This window comes from Aquila chrysaetos, chromosome 22 (assembly GCF_900496995.4).
Source record: "Aquila chrysaetos chrysaetos chromosome 22, bAquChr1.4, whole genome shotgun sequence".
In the NCBI taxonomy this organism is placed as follows: Eukaryota; Metazoa; Chordata; class Aves; order Accipitriformes; family Accipitridae; genus Aquila; species Aquila chrysaetos.
This window is the reverse complement of record NC_044025.1, coordinates 18,853,093-18,868,015: the sequence shown is the minus strand read 5'-3', so window position 1 is coordinate 18,868,015 and position 14,923 is coordinate 18,853,093. Positions and strand designations below refer to the sequence as shown.

General features: G+C 50.4%; 1 long non-coding RNA gene across 1 annotated transcript; it reads right to left on the bottom strand.

The window, feature by feature from the left end:
• Positions 1-244: 244 nt before the first annotated feature.
• Positions 245-14,842, bottom strand: LOC121232520. The gene is made up of 2 exons (XR_005931107.1): positions 14,432-14,842; positions 245-5,575 (listed from the first exon to the last, which is right to left on the bottom strand). It is a non-coding gene; the product is annotated as an uncharacterized LOC121232520 (long non-coding RNA).
• Between the last annotated feature and the right edge of the window lie 81 nt (positions 14,843-14,923).

Sequence of the window (14,923 nt, the reverse complement as noted above, 5' to 3'; positions counted from 1 at the left end):
CTTATGTCACTGGAGCAAAATTTTGTGTGCTTCTGTTTTCTTACATGGAGATAAGGATACTGGTCCCTGGATTAAGAGTGTTATTAGGGAGCCACATTATGATTATAATTATTGTATTACAGGCTGAACGGTGTGCAGAGGCTGGCAGTGCTGCTGCTGAGCTTCCTCAAGGAGCGTGTGCATTTGCAAAAGGGAAGAAGAAACTGTACAGGAGGATTTTTCTCATATAAACTGAGGAAATGGATTATTTGTGAAACAGCCAACAGTTTTTATTTACTGTGAAAATCTGAATCTTGCTTTCAATTTCCCATCAAGATAAAATGCAGGCATTTGGTTAAAATGGTAACTTAATGCTCCAGAGGTTTAATTACTGCCACTCCATAATCAGAATCAACACAGAGTGCAGTCTGCAGCTCTCAACTTCAACAAGAAATGCAGTTCCCCACAAAGCAGTCAATAAAAGGAAGATATATAGCATGTGCTCAGGCTTTGTGGTCCTTCCCATAGCTGAACTTGCAAATCTGATATTGCTAATAGTTTTCTTTCAAAGCTCAGGTTCTCCCTTAGCTATTATCAACTTGATAGCTCCGTATTACTACATTTTAACTTTCTCTGTGTATAATATCTATATACATGGTACTGAATTAAGGGAGTTCAGTGCTGGAACTAAATTTCCAGATTTTTTTCCTGTATCAACAGAAAGCACTGGTCTGAACTTGTCTTGATAGAAGTGATTATTGAAACTTTGTAAGGGCCTTGGTTGGAAGAAGTGTCAAGATGGCAGATACGTTTTCTGGACTGTGGCTGATGTGATCTCTGGCATGGGCCTCTGTTCCCTGGGATGAGGATTGAGGCTCCTCTGTTGCAGTTCCTGGTGCTTTTCTTCTTGCTTTTTTTCTTTAAAGGCTTCAGCAGACTTGCAGATAAGACATAGGGCCAGCCTCAGTCTTACTTGGTACTGTTTTCCCTCTGCAAGTTAAGATTTCTTTTCTCCAGTGCATTTTCTGAATGAGGTCATCTGGCTGTGCCAACTGTTGTCGATCCCTGTGAAAATTGCACATGCTCTATTTTACACATTACTTTGCAAGTCAGGGTTTTAGTGAGCAAAGCCTTTACCTGTATTGCAGCCACGCTCCTGCCTGGCACTAAGGTAGCTATATGCAAGCAAATCTGGCCAGCACCGGTACTGCTAGCAATGCAGCTGCAGTCCTCTGCCTTCTGCTGGGGGTCAAGCCCTGGCTTTACATCACGGGATGCTCCTGAGCTGGAGCAGTTTCTGCAGGAGTTGCAGTAGCAGCCACAGAAGTCGCACTCAAAAAAAAAAAAAAAAAAAACCTTTGCTACAGTTTCTGCTCCTCTAAGTGAGGGTTAATTTTTTCTCATCATCACCAGCCCCCTGTAAAAAGCAGCACATTTTGTATCCTGCCCTTACTGACTTGTGGAAATAGGAGATACCCTATTAACAATCTTTGTACAAACAAAGCGTTGGCCTGGTCAGGGCCAGCACTTTCCATCCAGCACTAGTATTTGTTTTTCCATGCTCTTAATCTTATAAATTGAATCGAGTCTGATAAAAGTGACTTCCTGAATATTGCATAACAGTTTGTTTCTGTCAGGATGGAAGACAAACAAACCTGACCTTGAACTCAAAGTTTCCTCCCAGCAGGTAGGGGCTTCCAAAAGTCTGCGCTGATCTGGGAAATGCCGGAGGGGGCTCCTGGTCTCCTTGCTGCTCTGGGACAGCAGTGAGGCTTCCCTGGCAGCCACCCTCTCCCCCAAAAAAGCTTTGGAAAATGCTTTGGATCCTCCTCTGGGGACCGGAGAATCCCCCGGAAAGAGCCGCAGCAGGAAGACAGCAGCAAGTTCTTGCTCCAAAAAGGAGGCAGAGGAGAAATCCGTCCATATCTGGCATAGTTTAGCCTCCAGGGATTAATTAAAGGTTTTTTCAGTTTTTCTTTCAAACCTCACAACATTCATCTCTGCCTCACTGAATAGGGAAAAGGGAGAGGCGTTTTCTCTAGTGAATCACCAGCCTGTTTCAATTTTCAGTTTTACATTGCAGTAATATTTTTTTCCTAAGGGAATACCACAGGAAGGGCAAACTCTGGCTTCTCACCATCAGAGCATTACATCATTAATACAAGCTGAAAATCTGAGTGGCGGGCGAGACAAATATTCCCTAAACTTAGCAGCCCCTCCTTTCCTTGGTGCTCCTGTCCCCTCTTCCCAGCCCGTGGGTGAAGGCAGCTGAAGTGTTGGCAGAGCCGGTCTGGGACAGGGGACCAGGGGACTGGGAGCCCGTGCGCGATGATGCTACGGGAGCAGGGAGGTGTCCTGCATCCCCTGAGCTGCGGCAGTGCTGGGGCCCTGGGGACTAATGGAGCTCTGGGGCAGCAAAATCCTTTCTTCTGTGACTCAGCCTTGTAGCAATGGGGGGGGAAGGAGCCACCTGGCTGTCGGGGCTCCGTGTGAAACACGGGGGGGGGGGTCTTTCACACACTTTTCCCGGTGCCAGAAAAGCATGGGACTTGGGAGACTCTGGTTTTTGGGCAGCATCCTGAAGAATGGCCGCAGCTCCTGGCACAGCCTGACCCGAATGTGTGTGTGGTGCCCTGTCCATCGGGCCCTGCAGACCAGCTCTCCGGCTGTGCCCTGGCTGCAGTGTTTGTTTTCTGACCCCATTACCTATTCCAGTTTGGATTTCAGCTGCTTAGGCTTGATTATTTTAAACCCCCTCTATCTGATTATCAGCAGCCCAGCCCGGCCAGATATGAAGCTTCCTGGGGGATCCCCAGCAGCATTGCAGAAGGATAATTTGCCTCATTCATGCTCCTGGAGGGGGTTGGTCAGCAGAGATGGGGGGGAGAGTTATGGGGACCAGTACAAGACGGGGGGAAGGCAGCTCCCCCCGCACCCCCTGTGCTGCAGCCTCACAAATCTGAGAAACTTTGCGATTGATCCCCTTGCTGCCGCGGGTGTGCAGGGTGATGTGCCCACCACCCCCCTAGGAGGTATCGGTGGTGGGTACCACGGCACACGCTAACCCCCGTCGGCATGGGAGGATGCTTCTGGAAGCAGAGCGTGACCGCCAGCACCGAGCAGCGCAGCGACAGGCTGGCATGGCAGGGTGCAGCAGATTGGTACCGAAGCCGGGCAGCCCTGTGCAACCTTCCCAGAGCTGCCTTGCTCTTGCTTTTCGGTTTTCTGTTGTTATCCTAAAGCTGTCCTCCTCCTCCTTCTCCCCCCAGCAGGATGAAGAAGCCTCCAGCTGGCCTAGGAGGCTTATCAGCTCTGTCTGGCTGGGTGTTAACAGTCTATTTGCATAAGTACCTGTCCCTGTCATATGCCGCTTGCCTTTGTGACTCACTGTATTTGTTTATTTTTCCTCCAGCAGCCAGGCTTGCGGCGTGCTGCTCCCCGAGGTATGCCAGGGCAGATGCCACCACCCCCGGGCACCGTGCGATGCCGTGCGCGCTTGGGCCAGGGTGCACACCCTCCCTGGCTCACCCGCTCCTTCTGCCCTGCGGGACCGGCTTGGAAATTAAATGTGTAACTCGCTGGGTCCTGTTTTCTCCTGGCTGTCAAGATAAAATTAAACTGAACCCCCCCCTTCACACTTTGGCAGCTGTCCCTGGCTGGGGAGAGCAAGGCTTCCCCTGGGACCGAGGTCCCAGCTCGTATTGCCGGGAAGGGTGATGCATCTGGGTTGACGGCTGTGTGATGGGGAACTGCCTCCTCCCTGCTGTTAGGTGGGCACGAGTCGAGATCCTTAAAGCCCTTTCTGAACTCGGGTCTTGGCTCCAAAGGCAGAGGCAGCGTAGCCTGCCAGACCGACTCTTTTGGATTTGCTGTGCTAAAGCGAGCATCGCTACAGCTCTGCTCCAAGCATTGGTCGTGACCCTGGAGTCACCTCCTCAGGTAGGAGCGAAGCGGTCTTGTTTCTGCTCATTAGCTCTGAAGGGTTTTTCCATCCATAATAAGAAAGTCATTAATGTTAAACTTCCGCTGCCAGGTATGATTGATTTGAAGATTATAACCACTATAAAGGGGGTATGCGTTGCATATACAATGTGTTAAATTCCTGGCATGCAGGAATTGTTGCTTCGATGGTTGTCTGTCATCCATGGAGCTCACCAGAAAATGGCTCGGATGGATGTGGGGCTGCTCAGCAGCCTGGCAGCACAAGTTAAGAGTGGCCTCTTTTCGAAGGGCAAAGGTAAATTCAAATCAGTAGCTGGCTCAGCCTTTGCAGAGGGGCTGTAATCCTCTCCTAGGAGACAAAGAGACTCAATGATTGAACGAGTCTTCATGCTCTCATTGCTGTGATATTTTACAAATATAGTGCACAACTTTGAGGTCCTCTGTGCTCACAGGAGGGTGATGTTCAGTGTGGGATGCTCTCTGCAAGGAGCTACCAGTACTGAAGTATTTTCTTCTGAATGTGGCCCAGAACCCTGTCCTGCTGGTGTGTTATACTTCCATTCCATGGCTGATGAGCCAGTGAATCAGCCGTCCATCCATCCATTCATCCATCTAGCCACTTCTTGTATGTAAAAGTTATTTTAGACACATATTTCTGGCATTCATTGTATCATTCATCATATAAAGTGCTTTTGACAACGTATCAGGTGAGCCGTGCCAGGTGTGCGTTGCTCCTCTGAGCGGGAGAGCGGATGGATGAAGTTGGGTGAGAAGAACGAGGGATTTGGCTTGGCTCAGCACATCCAGTCTCAGTTTCGACTGTGCGGCCCGGGGTGTGATGTTGCGGGGCAGACTGAAGTGTGCTCTGCAATGGAGTGAGATGAGAGAGCGTGGAAAGGCAGATAGCCAGCAATTTGATATGAATATCATCATTGAAGAGGATCAGTGGACCGGATTGTGCAAAGAAAAATGCAGTGGGTAGCAGAGGGAGAAAAGAGAGGGAGGAAGCAGCAGACAATACACCACAGGAGCCGTCCAAGAAGGGGCTAAAAGAGGAACAAAACCACAAAAGGATAAATTCATAAAGCCAGGAGAGGGCTGCAGGAATCCCATGCCTTCTTTTAGAAGAACAGCGCTCAAGCTTTCAGCTATGGCAGATTTAGTGGCTGCTCTTGGAGGTATCTGAGGGTGGGAAATCCACTCTGGCTTCTACTGTTAACCAGAAAAGTGTCTGATTTGTGACCAAAATTCAGATGCCCTCATTTTCCCACCCTGGCACTGGTGACTGCATGCCTATGGATGGTAGGGTAGCCATTCTGGCTTTATAGACACAACGAAATAAAGGTTATGGCTGCAGCTTTCTTGAATTTACAGGCAGACTTTGCTCCTAACTACACAGCCTAAAAAGGATTTGAAAATTACAAATCCCCTAAAATGTGGATTATCTGGCTATGTCAAACCCAGAATAACTGAAATTAAATTAGCAGGATTACGCCAGAGGCAGCGGGTTCTCCTCGTCCGCTCCTCCCGTGTCGCGATGAGCCCCGCACCTCCAGCTATCGTGCTTCAGCGGCAATGGAGAGGCATTTCACGTGGTGGGTCCTGGTCGCGTCGGAGCAGTGTTTTCCAGTCTCGGCAATGCCAGCAAATGGACCTGTGGTGCAAAAAGCACGTGAGATGGGACCTAGCTGCCTATGTGGCAAGCGGCTTGCTCAGCAAAGCACTTTGTTGATCTGCATGAATGGCAGCATGAGCCTCATCTTAGTCCTGTTCTAACAGCAGACAGAAAGACTAGGTCAAGGTCTTCAAATTTCAGAGGAGCAGAAGGTGGAGATCTTGGATCCAAAATCTTATTTACTGTCCCTCTCTCATAGCCCTTTGTATATTATGCTAATAAATAGTGCTGCACATGCACAGTTTGATCCATACCCTGAAGAAATCAATAGGAACTGCCAGGTGCTCTGTCCTCTGAAAATCAGATCATGCATTTATGTGACTGAACGTGGCTTTCGGAGCCAGCTTTCAGACACCCTTTTCAAAAGCTGGTATTGGGGCATATTGTGTCGGGTCCTGGCTATACTGAGACCTGATGAATTTTCTTGAAATAAATAGTGTGAAGTTGTAAATCTCAAGAAATCTCTCACTTTCCATCTTTATCTCTTTTCCTCAAATGCATTAGCAGCTCATTCGTCCTTCTGGCTACTCTTAGGTCTTTCTGAACTGTCGTCACCCGTCCCATGTCCCTCCCTCTCTGCTCGCTGCATCCAGGCTAAGTTTGCTGCTTGGAAATAGTGCTCGGGCGATGGAGTGTCTGTGTCAACCCCCCTATGGTTAAAACCAACCCCGTAAGCAAACCCTCATCATTTTATTTATGACTTTTGGATGAGATAATGGTTTTCCACTTTGAAAAGAAAGCTCTCTACTTCAACATTTATTTTCTATAAATGCCTTGGCATTTATATTGCAACAGGAGACTATTCAGTGACATTATCTGATAAATATCATGTTATACAGCTGCAATTTACAATGCATATATTTTTAACAGTGCTTCTAAGCTAAATTAAATGCTTCTAAAATATGGTACTTATGGAAAACAAATGTCTGTTCTAGCAATTTTGTTTTTCAGGGTACACTATTTTTTTAAAATCGGATACCATCTTTATCCTGTCAGGCAGTAAATTATGCACTTGCACTTTCATAAACGCTCCCCTTGGGAACTTAGTCAATGAAATGGAAATGTCTTTTTCACACCCTCCAACTCCAGAGAAATACAGGGAAATAGCCAACTCGGTTATAAACTGAATGTCTAGAGGGAATCCATATAAAACGTGGATTAATACAGTCCTGATGCATGTATTGTTTAGCATATGTACCATTCACTCAAATGGCGCATTGAATTGTGACTCAGATCTTTAATGTCTCTCTCTTTTTTTTTTTTTTTTTTTTTTTTTTGTTTAATTGGGAGAGTAATTTCATGTTCTGTGGTGGGATCTGCAGGTAGGAAGACACGTGCTGGCACCTGGCTGTTAACCTCCCTCCTAAGCCAAGGCAGCTGCGGGAGGAGGAAAACTCTGTTGGCCTGCTCAGGGGAGTAAAACGCAACTGCTTTTACACCTAGGCGGATCCTTCCCTGGGTTGCAGGGTGGGAATGCGCAGGACAAGGGTTTGTAATGGCACGTCCTGCCTTTGGGATAGCCTTTCGTGAGGGAGAGAAGAGGTACTTAGGCAGTTGGACTAGATGATCCTTGTAGGTCCTTCTAACTGAACTATTCTAAATCTTCTACATCTACTACTGTTTTCATCGTCTACCTCACGGAACTACACTTGGCCCATAGTACCCAAACATCTTCATGCTGAAACTGCGAGCGGTCCGAGGAGCTGTGATATCCCATCACCGCCTCTAATGTGGAAATTTCGAAATGCCGACAAAAAGGGAGCAAAGGAATGAAAGCGGGGAAGTGTGTTGCAGGGGAGCCTGCTGTGAGACCCAAGGATCCGTCCAAAGCAGGAGGAACTACAGCAGGTCTGCTGTCGCAGGAGCAGCACTGAAGCTGTGCAGCTGACCGTCCTTGTTTCCCCAAATCTACCTTTGAAAACCCCAGTTCTTCCAGTCTGGGGACTGTGTGAAATGTGCAATGTATTAGATGCGCTTTGCAATAGAAGTGAACTTACAGAAAACAGAAACCACCACCAACAAAAAAAGGATTCTTGAAATTTGGCAGAAAAAATGCAGTGCACAAAACCCACAAGAACATGAGCATCTTTGCACAAAACCAGTTACGGATGCATTCCTTAAAGGTAATCCCTTCAGACAGAGAGAGGCTGCCATTTCTTTGAAAGATATTAAAGCAGCTGTTGCTAGAATATAGAGAATTTTTGAGCTATCCATCAAGGGATGGACATTTAATGCTGTATCTATTTTTGTTGTTGTTGTTTACAGTTTATTTTGATACCAGATTTCTAGCTACTGAAGGTAATTGAGACTGCAAACAAAATCTCTCTATCACTGATCTGCCAAATCAAATTTTCTTCTCCTCCAAGTGTAGTATTTTTCCTTAGCTTCAGAGAGGAAAGAATTATGCAGAATGAATGAGAAAGAAAAGAGATTAGTTTCTATAATGACCATAGCGGCCACCTCTCCCTTGATCTTTCTGTAGTAGTTCTTTCTCAAAGATGGGAGTGATTACTATTGTAATTTAGAACAGAGCTTGTTCTTTTTTCCTTCTGCTGCATCTGCTTACTACTTTCCAAATTAACACACATTTTAGTAAAAACTAAATATCCTGATTATAGCTGGGATATTGGATGGCCCTATCTGGGATACGGATGCAGTAAGATTTTCATCATCTTCGCATTTCCATCCTGGAATGGTCTTTGATAGAAATTAAAGTAGCCGCAAGGCTATTTTGATGACTTCTGGCTACTGGAGGCCTCAGAAGAGGGTATCTAAGGCAGTAAATGAGCAGCCTCGTGTCTCCTGCACTGTTTTCAAGTTGTGTGGTACTTCTGAGGATCTCCACAAGCTCTCCGTCATCAGAGCATCTCCCTGCCCTGTGGTGGTCCTCCAGTGCCCAGCACCAGGGCCGGGTGGGTGTTGCAGCAGGAACAGGCTGAGGGAGCTGAGCTTTCCTCGCGGTTTCTCACTAGCTAACATTAGTAAATAGGTTGTTTCTCCAGGTCTTCAAAATGACATTGGATTTTCGTTACCTTTGGGGACTACTCGCGCTCCCTTGGACCTGTCCTATCCGCGTGTCTGGTGCTAATGTACTACAGCAATCGAATTTAATGCCAACGAGGCAACTGGGTTTTCTTCTTCCTCTCCCGTGAGATCTGTCTGTACCGAGGTTTTCACTGGTCTCAGGTCTTGTTGAGAAGTTTTATTAAACCAAACTGTTGGGAGATGAAGTATTTTACATGCTTGTTCTCCTGAAGTTGCTTTAACGGCTTTGTAACCATAGCTCTAGGGTGAGCCAATTCACCCCTAAAATCAGTGTATTCACACCTAGTCATGCCAGCACTGTGCTCCCCCGGAGCGTGGCGGCAGCCCAGCGGCACGGGCAGTGGAAGCAATAGCTCTGGGGCACTTCGGGGGACTCCTGTTTAGTGATGGGATTTAACTCCGCAGAACTCATACAAAACTCATAAAGACTCCGTCCTTCACTTAAAACCATCTGTTAATTCTACTTACAAGCTCATCATCGAAAGGTTGCCTATATTTTTCTTCTAGCTTTGCAAAAATAAGCACCGGTGAATGAAGATGAAAGGAAAATGTTGCTGGTTTCTTCCCTGGAGATTGTATTTCTTACTTGTTGCATAACTGCTTATTTTAGCATCAATCAGCCAAGCCTTTGTTGTGTAGACAATTCTGTCCTTTTAGAGGATTTGTGCAGTATTATTTCTTCCAAAATGCTTTTTTTCTTTTTATCATTAGATTTATTTCTTCTCTTAGCAAATGCCAACTGACAACACCCTGTCAGAGCTCTTCATAAGTGTTACATAAATGTCATACTATGTAAACTGAGTATCGTATATATCATATACATGACCTTTCTGTAGAACCATCCGTCAGGTGTTATCTCTGGGTATTTTACGTGTACGTGTTACATATATGCATTTGTATACAAGTTTTGTTTAAGTGTGCCTATACGGTAGCCAAAAATCTGTTGAGTGTGCGATCGCTACCGCCCAGGAAAGTACTCCAAAAGCAGAAATGTCCGAATTCTTGTTGTCAGTGCAACTTAATCTACACCCTTTTGTTGAAGCAGTACATGATTTTAATTGCATGTTCAGATACTATTTTTCTTCTGCGTCGCTATGGTGTGCAGTGCATGAGATGGTCAGCAAGGGGCTCAGCAATGCTGGCTTGTTCCTATTGTTCAGCACATGATCCTAGGCCTTAGCTCAGCACATTATTCACATGTCTGACCACTTTTGGATTTCGCCGCAATAGAAAATACGGCTCCAATATTTCCGTGTGCTGTTTTCAAAGCAGAACAAGGTGCTCATCTTCTGGATAACAAAAACGCACTGAGGGTGCGTCGAGGGATGCTGCGGACCTGCTGCGCGCAACCCGTCTGCACGGAGGAACTGGTCTGCGTACCTGGATTTTGACACGCTGTGACCTCCTTTAGAGGTGTTGTCCAGAAATCCTGGAGAAATGGCCAGAAGGGTCGTAAGGCTGTAGTGTGCCGTACAGGACCGGAGCAGGGATGTTGGCAGGTTCCTCCGAAGGCAGAATTATTAATTTCCTCATGGTTTTTTCTACGGTACTTTGCACTACGCTGCATCAGTGCTTCAGCACCTTCATTAATCCTCCCCAAACACCCGTTATGAAGACAGGTCAGGGTGACACGTGGATGGATTAAGGTCAGTTTTGACTAATTTGGGGTACTCCATCTGAGAAGCGTAATGTCTGCTTTTTCAGAGCATTTAACATGATACAGCACTTCATACATGCAAGCACAGCACCCACTGCTTCCAGCTGTACTAAGATGGATGTCAGCAATTCAGGCTAAAGGTTTCAAGCTACTCACCCACAATGTGGGCAATACAACCGTCAGCACCCAAAAGTTTAGTTTAATGACTTTGTTAGCATTACAAAGCCTGTGGCAAGGGCAAGGAGAGAATCCTGGTCTTTGGGAGAGTTCTATCCTGTCCTCACTGTCAGACTGCGTCCATGTCCTGCAGCCCTTGCTTTGTTCTGTGGGCAAGTTTTTGGTTCTGCAGATAAGATGAGGATCTGGCCAAAATTTGTTTCTGTTTTGACTTACAGAGCAGGTCCATGGCATGCAGGTGTCATATGGAAAACAGATTGTGACAGTGTAATTAAGAACTGCATTGGAATATGCATGCACAAGAAAGTCTCCATAAATTGGTACAGAATGCCTCACTTTGGACATTTCTGATGTTCTGACCAGGTAACACAGTGACCTTGAAAATATCCCTTCACACAGCCTGTGCATATAGATGGGGTGGGATCAATCCATAGGTGAAGTCCTGGCAGCGAATGCCGCTGTGCGCTGGAGCAGCGGGGCTGGCGTCCGCCGAGGTGCCTGGGGCTGGCGAGGACTGACAGAAAGGGGCTGTGCTCATGCGTCCCACTGCTCTTGTCCTACCAGGAAAGGCTTTTTTAATTAGGAGATGAAGTTTCCAGTTCCCTGGGGGGCCATTGAGCAGGGTCTGAGCACTGGGGCGGCAGGTGCCCCAACAGCAGCATCTCGAGGGACTTCAGCAGCCAGAATGAGGCACATTTTTGCTGCGTGTTGTGACCTGCTCATCTTCAAAGCCCAGTAACATGACTAATTTGGGTGGGTTTATCTGAAAGACCATAAAAGGTTGCCTCATGCCAAATTTCAAGACCCTACTTCCAGAGTTACATTCCTAAAGCCAAACCAAAAAACCTCAACAAGCCCAAGAATGACCAAAGCAATGCTCCTCTCCTCCTCTTGCTTTCATCCTTGGAAGAGCCGAAGGACTTGGGAGCATTTGGAAAACGTCCAGCACAGGCTGCCAAGGCAGGCAGTTGCAGCCTATTTCATTCAAGTTTGGCAAATTATAAGGAGCCATAACAGGGATGTACAGCGGGGAGTGTCTGACTGCCTTAGCTGTGGTGGTTCTAGCTGTGGTCCAATGGTTTTTCGCAACCGGTAACTCTTGAGTTTTAGACCAGTTAACGAATTTAAGAGGTGATGGCAGATTTTGATTGAAAGACCATCTTTAACCCAAATTTTAATCTTGGGCAGCGACGGCTTAAAACAGCGCCCGACAACTTCTGCAATTTGTTTTACTGTAGGGCCTCTGGGAGTTTGGAAAGATGTACATTGTATAGACCGCTCCATCCAATTATTATTATTTTAATTTAAGAAAGCGTTTTTTATCTCGACAGCCGCCCTGCTGCTGTTTTTAATCCTGGGCACAGAGCTGGCCGTGGCCAGCCCTGAGCCACACCGACCCCAAGCCATCCATTTGGGGAGCGGGCGGGAGCCGCTCTGCTCCTCTCCGCGGACACTCTGCGAAGTTTGGGGGGGGGGGGGGAATGATATCCCCCCCCCCGCGCCGAGGCTTTGCTGCTGCAGCCGCATCCCCTGCCCAGCCGCTCCTCGCCCTTCCGCGGGCGCTGCGCGCCTCCAGAGCGGCCGCGTGTGCCGGCGCGGCCCGCGGAGCAGCGCGGAGCCTCCGCGGCAATTCCCACGCCGGCGGCCCGCCCCGCGGCCGCGCAAGTTTACTACGCGGAGGGAGGGGGTAGTAGTGGTGGTGTGTGTGTACGGCGGGGGGGGGGGGGGGCAGCTCCGCACCGCGGCCCCCACCCGCTCCGCGCTGGGCAAGAACCGTCTTTTTGACGCAGGAGAAATGGCAAATTTTAAGTACGTCATTAATATGGCGCCAAAAGGTTTTTTTTTTTTTTAAGTATAAGCTTTTTTTTTTTAAAATTTTTTTTTTTTTTTTTTAAGGTTGCAGAAGCGGCCCCGTGTACGCCTGTGCGGAGCGGGGCGGGCGGGGGGGGGGGGGGAGCGGGGCGGGAGGGGGGGGGGGTGAAAGAGAGGAGGGAAAGAGTGTGAGTGTGCGAGTGTGAGTGTGTGCGAGTGTGCAGGGCCGGCGGGACGCCTGCGGGGCGAACGGGCTCCGGGTGTGCGGTGCTGGGGCTCCGGGCAGCGCCATGGGGCCCCGGTGGCCGGCGGGGGGGTGAAAAACGAAACGGGGCGGGCGGGGCGGGCGGCGGTACGGCCCGGGATGGGACCGGCGCTGGTGGCACCTGGCCCTGCCGCTGCGCCTGGGGAAGGAAGAAAACGCAGGAGGGAAAGAAATTGAAGATTTGGGGCGGCCGAGGCGGGGTGGGGGGTGTGTGTGTAAGGGGGGGGGGTGGTGGGGAGGGAGGGGGGGGGGGGGGGGAGAAGCGCAGCCACCATTATCCGTCCCCGCTCCGAAAGTCGCTTCCCCGCCTCCCTGCCGGAGCCCGAGCGGCGGCGGGGCGAGGAGAGCCTGAGGAAGTGCGGGGGTAAAAAAGAAAGAGAAACAGGCGGGGAGGGTTCGCCCGGCCGCCGCGGAGCGGCCATCTCGGCTGGGAAACGGGGGCCGCATCCATGGAGTTACCGGGCGGGCGCTCCTAAGGAGGGCCCGACCGGCGCGGCCCCGGCAATGACACCGGATTGAAGCCGGCGAGGGGGCTCTCCCGGCCGGGGACTGCGGGAGCATCCCCCGCCCCCCGCCTCCTCCCCGCCCGTAACCCGAGAGACAGCCTCAACTCTTGGAGGACACTCTCCTGGCAAAGGTAAAGGCTCGGCGGGGCTGGCGTCGGCAACGGGCTTATTTTGCAGCGGATGGTTATTTTGCAGCTCCCCCTGCTTCGCTTGTATTTATTTTATTTATTTTTTTTTTCTTTCCTCCCCCCCCCCTTCCCCTCCCCCCGGCTGCGAGGCGGGGGATGTGCAGCATTTCCAGGGGTGGATTGCGCATGTTGGTCACTCTTGTTTTAAAGTGTACGAGGGAGGCAGCGGGAATGTAAACAAGAACTTTTAAAGGCTCGGCTCGCAGCTTCGCCTTTTTTTTTTTTTTTTATTTTCCAAATTAATGACTGCGGCAGAGGCTGCTGCGCGCCCTGCCCGCCCGGGGGAGGGAGGGAAGGAGGTTGGGGGGGGGGGGACGCGCACCGCGGCTCGTCGGGGCGATGTGCGGTACCGGGCCGGGCTTGTGCGTGGGGGGGGGAGACGACGACGGGGGGGAGGACGGACACACAGACACACACACGGCTCCGGGGCTCCGCGGGCCGGGCAGCGCTGCCGCGGGGCTGGCTCTTAAGGCCGGGGAGCGGCGGGCCCGCGGGCGCGGAGCGTTGCGCGGGGCCGGGATGGCGGTGCCCGGGGGCGTGGCGGCTGCCGGCTCCCGCCTGCCCCCCTTCCCTTCCCTTCCCTTCCCTTCCCTTCCCTTCCCTTCCCTTCCCTTCCCTTCCCTCCCTCTTCCCTCTTTTTTTTTTCCCCTCCCCACCGCTCCCGGCCGCCGCGCCTCGGGGCTTTCCCCGCCGCCTTCCCCCGCCGTACCGCGCCGCTGGGTCCCCGGGTTACCGGGCCCGGGAGGCGGCCACCGATCCCCCCCCCCCCCCCCCCCCCCGCCACCGGCTACCACCCTGCATCGCCCCGGGCTCGAAAAACATCGCCGTGGCCCTGCCGGGGGTCCCGCGGGGCGGCTTCCCCCCCCACTCCCGGGCTCCGAACCGGCAACCTGGCCCCCTCCCTCCGGGGGGGGGGGGGGGGAAGCAGCGGGACCCCGCACCGCCCCCGCGGCCGCTCCGGCCCCTTCCCCGGCTGCGGAGCGGGGCAGGCGCTTCGTTTTTGGGATGCGGGGCTGGGAGCACCTTACCTGCCATCCCCCCCCACCCCCCGGGGCTGCTCCGCTCCTGGGGATGGAGGCAGCGAGCTGGAAGTTGGGAACAGCCGCAAAGGGAGAAGGGGCTGAATTGTCAACCTCGGGTGCAATAAGGAGGGAAAAAAATAAAATAAAATAGCTACCTCCATACCTGGACATCCTGAGCGCTTTTTGAGTGGGAAGGATGGCATGCACAGGGAAAATTCCCGGCTCCTTCTCTCAGCACCCACAGTGAAAATTGTTTACTTGCGGGTTTGAGCCTAGACCCTCCTACCGCTGGGACATTTCTAAGAGGGGATTTTGCTTGGGGGAAAAAAAATCGGTGATCTCAGCCCTTCTCCCCGGGGTAAGGAGCCCGGCTCTTAGGAATGGTGTTTGACCTTTAAGCATTTATTGGCTACTGAGGTTAAAATAAGCTTGAGATAGAAGTAAAAATAGCTTGCGGAAAGGTTAAATCAAAGGTTAAATTTGTTTTTCCTAGGAAAATTGAGGCTGATGTCCAAAAATGAAGGCTTGGAGCAAAGGATGGGAGGGTACGCTTTAGGTCTGTAGGCAGGGAGACGCAATTCATTTGAAGTATTGGGGGCTGCTGATAGCGTTTGACACCAAGTTCTGAAAGTTGGTGGGTAGGTGGTCTTCAAAC